The following is a 6,000-nucleotide window of genomic DNA, read 5'->3' on the forward strand; positions in this document are numbered from 1 at the left end:
CACAAAAAAACACAAAAGTAGTGCAAGGACAAAAGTGTAGAGATAAGCATAAATGTAAAGTGCATAAATATAGTAAATTTAGAATGCAAAAAATAATCATTAAATAGAATACTGTATACGCCATATGTACTGGAGGCTACCAGCTAAGAAGTGCACAGGTTCAGAACAGCATCTGTCTGCATCATGCAGATTAAAGACATAATACAGTAGCTCTAACAGCTTGACATGAAACCTGCCAGATGACTTCCCACCCTCCAGAAACGGCTCCCAGCACTTCAAAGGCACAGCCTTTTCACCTGAGGGAGCCACTCTTTGCTGTTTAAAGTGTGTATAACAAATATTATTCATTAAGTTGTTTTCGAAGGCTTTGATTATAAACACAGGCATATTCATTAATCCTTCAGCTTTACAAAGAAATGTGTCCAATGCAAGGTCGACTTTTTAAAATACACCTACTCACCTACACACCCACTCAGCAAACATCCAGCTCCACCACAGAGTGCGTCATGGGCTTGCAACTTGTTATAAGGGGCATGCAGACAGGCTCAAGGGGCTGTTTGTTATAAAGGTCTACAGTAGTGTTTAGAGCAAATGGAACAATGACTCATGCTATATAGACATCAATGAAAACAGGAAAGACACAAAGGCATAGACATCAGGTCTAACAAATCTTTCATGAAATGATTGATCAGATTGTTTTATTAAAAAGACTTAATCCTTTGCTGGGCCCTCTTGGATCCCTATGGTATATAAAAACATGACAAAGAGATGCAGGGCAGTAATGGGTGAACCTAAAATTGAGTAAACACATTGCAGTGTCCTCTTCAGTGCCATATAAGCTGCCCTATGAAAGTTCCCTCTAAATGGTAGTTCTACTTTAATTCTGAATCACAAAATACATTAAAAAATAATCTTAACCAGGGTTTGGAACTATTTTGCTATAAATGTACCACGTAATCATTCTGTGCGCTGTTGGCCATTCCAGCTAGTGCCCTTGCCCTTTTATACTTTTTTGCCCCTGCCCCTCACACAGCCCCAGTGTGCCACCATTGCTTGTGTCTTTTTAGTCTCCTTGTGACGAAGCGCTCATCATTTGAATGCCACACCTAGCCTATATGCATTGTTGCATACATGCATACATGACTTAAAATAGGATAATGCACCACATCATCATGTCAGCATGGCTCTAAGATACTTCAGTTCAGTTTATTGCAGGAGAGAGGCCAGGCGTCAGTACAATACCATTAGGTGTCATATTTTAAAGTGTGCTGAGACCAAAGAAGACATTTGTGAATTAGAAATAATAAACACAAAATCAAATTCCTTTTGTCTTCACTGGCAAATAACCTATGACACATGAAAAATAAAAACTGACACTTTATTGGCAAAGCAATCGACTTGTATAACTTGCACAATAATTGAAAGGCTAGATGAATTTGAAATCTCCTGCTGCTCTATGAAAGAATAATTGTATTCTGGTTGGAAACCTCAAACAAAACGCCTCAAACCTCTTCCCCACAGGTCTCTGTTTACTGTAAAACGTCCTTTTCTTTTTTGGTGTCCTATTTTGAAGACTGTTTCTGCCAACGAGGAGCTGCCATGGCAACAGCCCTTGAACACACAGCGAGCATTTTGGAAAGAAACAATAACAATGGGAATCATGTTTCATATTACGCTAATGCCAAATCATGTCAGCTCCTGGGGAAATGATCAACTGCAGGATCATGCAATCAAAAATAATGCCTCGCTATTAACGTAGGGATGTTTGTTTTATGACATGCGAACGCTTGTGAGAGGAAACAGTTCAGTGTGAATGTGTTTGCAAGCAGTTATTTGTGAGGCTGATATAGGCTATCACCCAAGTCTGGCCACTGAAATATACCCACACCTGCAACAAAACAATCTCAAAGCAAGGGTGACCTTGAGAGGAAAGCCAAAACCATCAGCAAGTCGGTGCCAAGTTCATTTTATCGCTGACGAAAAGAGGTTTCTGAATCTTTCAACCAGCACAGGTCCAATAAAGGGTTTCAGGAGTTTCACATAGTTTTCAAACTCGAGTTATAAGAGGAAGTTGGGCTTCACACGTACTCTTTCAACACATTCCAATGATACTGATGAACTGTGAACAGAAACAGTCTTGATAGTTGGTGTAAGAGAGAAAGAGCTCTGTGTGTGTGTTACACTTTATGTGAACGTGCTGACGGCTGGTCAGCTGACACAGAGGACACTTGGAGTTTCCTGAAATGAGGGAAATCTTTGTGTTGCACAGATGTGGCTGCTTTTGCTCCGGGTCACACTGCTGAGAGATCCATCTGGGCCACAGGAAGTTCAATTGATCAAATATCCATAAACCTGTTCCAACTGCCTAAACCCCTGGCTGTTTATTGTTCTTATGATACATTATGCATCACAATTCCCATATTCGCCAAGGTCAATAAACGGACAGCATTTGTACATGAAGGTTTTGGTACAAGTATTTGCTCTCAGCCGTTTTTTTGTAGTGTAGGTTTCATAACATTGAAAAACTAAACTAGTTTAACAGTGGTTCCGCCAGACCACTGTTGTAAATAACAAGACTATAGTGGTTCAATACAATATCAACCACTACAGGATGTTAACCTCAAGGCTCCCCCTTTTCTGTTTAGATAGTCTGGATAGCATATGTTGCCTGTGTAATTGACACATTGATAGTTAAGCTGTAAAGGTCAATGTCAGTGCTTGTGTGTGGGAGCATGTGTGCTCAGTACATTGAATGGCAATTAGACAATTTCTCCCATTTCTTGATAAAAATGGTGACTTTTTACCCTGATGGTGAATAGAGCAGGGGTCATTGTGTCAGGCAAGGAATTAATACTCAGAACCAAACAGTCAGGAGAAAACTACCAACCGACCAGCTGAATTTGCTGCATTCCTCATCAGTACTGTGTCACAAATATATTTAGGATTGTTTATCACAATGCCTTTAAATTGAGGCAAAAGAGGATAGGATAAACTTGGGGTCAACTCTGGCAGACATATTTGAAACTAAAAGAATGGCATTCATCTCATTAGAATAATCTGACGATTATGCCTTCTGTGTCACTATTGTACCTCATCTGAGAAGCCGATCATTTATGAAAGAAAAATAAACTGTTGATTCCGTAGAGAGTACAGAAACGTTCTTTTTCTTCATGCTTTTCCATTAATGTATTCATAGATCATGTAGTAGAACAGTATCCACTTCTGGCAATTGTCCACAAGGTGGCAATACATACAAATCAGCAGCAGTGGTAAAGAACTATGCTTAGGTATGCTGTTACTCCAGATGTTATCCACCATTAAATAAATATGTTGTGATCATTTTCAAACAGCTCCTCACTCCATCATAAACTTTAGAAATGTGAAAATGTTCACCCAGGTCTCTATACGATGTCGGTTTAGACAAAGCCACAGGATCAACAGAGATAGGATGAAAAACTATAAGCTGTTCACTCTTTCTAAAAAGCAGCTGGAGATATTATAGTTCACCTCCACCAAATACATCAAATGTGTCAGTGAATTAGCAGAAATTAAGACGAAAAACATCCCATCCAAACCTCAGAAACCTCTTTAAACTTAAATTGTAAAATGACAGATGTGTTTAATAGACTTTGATTCCATACAATCTTGGGCCAGATAGCCCTAGATATTAACTTTCATCTTATCTAAAGTATCTGTGATGAAATTGAATGTGTTTTTGTATTTTCAGTATTTTCATAAATATATCATCTATGCAGTTTTGCACCCTGATCCCATGCCAGTCACACTCTTCAGCTCTTCATGTTAATGATCCTGAAAGCTAATCCTGATGAACTCTCTCTCATCGCTTCATATGACCCTAATATAATATAAACAGCAAATACTACCTTATTTCTAATAATAAAGAGGAAAGAATTATATAATGGAAATAAAAGTGTGAAAAAACGAATCAGCTATGCTTCACCTACCCTTTCGAATCAGTGACTTTGGAGTAAAAAATGAGTAGAGGGAACCTCCATGAAAGGCTGGAGGCTCTATGGCTTTCTTTCATTCTTTTGTTTGGTAAAATTCAATTATTAAAATTCCGTATGATCTATGGTCCATGTTTCTCTTATAATGTGTGATTATGTGGGGTTTCAAAGTCAAACATGCAAGGTTATCATCACATTATAAATTGTGAAGTTGTACTACAAAACCCAGACATCCATTTTTTTTTACTGCTGAAATACAATGAGAGTGAAAGAGTAGAGACATTCATTTTACAATATAGGAGAAACATAGGCTACAGTTTCTCGGGATTACACATCAAAAACGGACTAAAAGATCTTATTCTGTGTAAGCGACAGGTGCTGCTGAATGACCAACTAGATACTTACAGCTGCTTTATTGTAACAGAATGCAAATGGACTATGCAATTTTTTTTTATTAACTTGTGATTAGTCTAAATCCCAATTATATTCCTTTCCTGCATAAAAACAAACCATATAAAACAGGCTACAAGTTTATTAATATATCTAATCTTTTTAGTATTCATCAACAATTTATTATAGCCAGGAACTGTTTATTATACAGTGCACTAAATCTTGAATACAAAGCAGACATGTCGATTTGTTGCTCCAGTACAAATGCTCTACCCTGTTAATCATTCTGACAAGTGTGTAAACATTCTGATCAATAATTTAGATTTCCTCTTCCTCCACCCTCTTAGACATTTAATTTGCAAAGATGTTTGATAATGTCATGATAGTAATTGCGGGCCTCTCTTTTGATTGGACATTTTTATTTCTTATTTTGTATTTAATCTTCCAAGAAATATCTTAAAAGATCCAGGAAATTTCCAAATGAAAGCACAACGATTAAAAAAGGTGATCATATGCAGGCCCTCACAGAGTGAGGGGGCAGTAAGAGATGGTTTCAATGTTAATCATGAAAGGAACTTGCAGGCAACGGTCCATCTAAAAAGCCACCTACAGTCTGGACGTGTTATGCATTCATTGCCATGCTTGACAGGGGACTTAAGTGGCCTGATGATTACACTGAATTGCAATTTCGTCTGAATAAATCAAAGATGTGGGTGGTGAGTAATAGGTCTGGACTTCTGGGTTTGGAAGTTGTGTTGAGCGCCTGTGGCAATATGACCTGTCCATAGCGTTTGTTAATCAAAATTAAATTGTTATTATTTTAATTAAATATTAATGAGATTTTGATCTTTGAGGCCAGTAGCAGTTACAAGCAGAGTACGGTACAAGGAATAATGAATTAGCCCTTCATGGTTTGATTAACCTGCTAGAAAACCATGAGCTGGGCAACTTCTGATTTCCTGTTTCTCCTCTCTTTGCATTGAGTATATGTCTGTGCTTGAAAAAGAAAACTTAGTTCAAGTGTAGCTGTGTGGTCATTTTATTCAACACAAACTATCCGAAACATCATCACATAGACAAAATAACAGATGCCTTCATGATTTCCCCTCTCTTCAAGAAAAGGATCACAAAAGCATGAATGACACACCTTAAGGCTCGTATAATGCCAGATGATATTGTGCTTTACTGGTTCCTACTATCAAAACTTTAAAATCTAAAAATGGCTGCCACACAGTTACACATTTGTCTTACTAATGGAATGTCATGTAATATTAATTGGTAGCCCGTAGTTCCAAAACCTTGCACACCTGAGACATTTGTCTTTGACTTGTCATTATGTCTTGTCCTGCAGTTAAATGATAAACTAAGTGTTTAAAGGTCAAATAGTTCTCGTAATTAATCAAGCTGTAAGTATTTCACACAGGCTTCTAGATCAATGTAGCTGCACATATTTAAGGGACTTTCTGTCTGTCTGTCTGTCTGTCTGTCTCTGTGTGTGTGTGTGTGTGTGTGTGTGTGTGTGTGTGTGTGTGTGTGTGTGTGTGTGTGTGTGTGTGTGTGTGTGTGTGTGTGTGTGTGTGTGTGTGTGTGTGTGTGTGTATGTGTGTGTGTAAAAAGAGTACATGCCTGTAGCCTACACAGG

This window comes from Ammodytes marinus (assembly GCF_949987685.1).
Source record: "Ammodytes marinus genome assembly, chromosome: 12".
Taxonomy (NCBI): domain Eukaryota; kingdom Metazoa; phylum Chordata; class Actinopteri; order Uranoscopiformes; family Ammodytidae; genus Ammodytes; species Ammodytes marinus.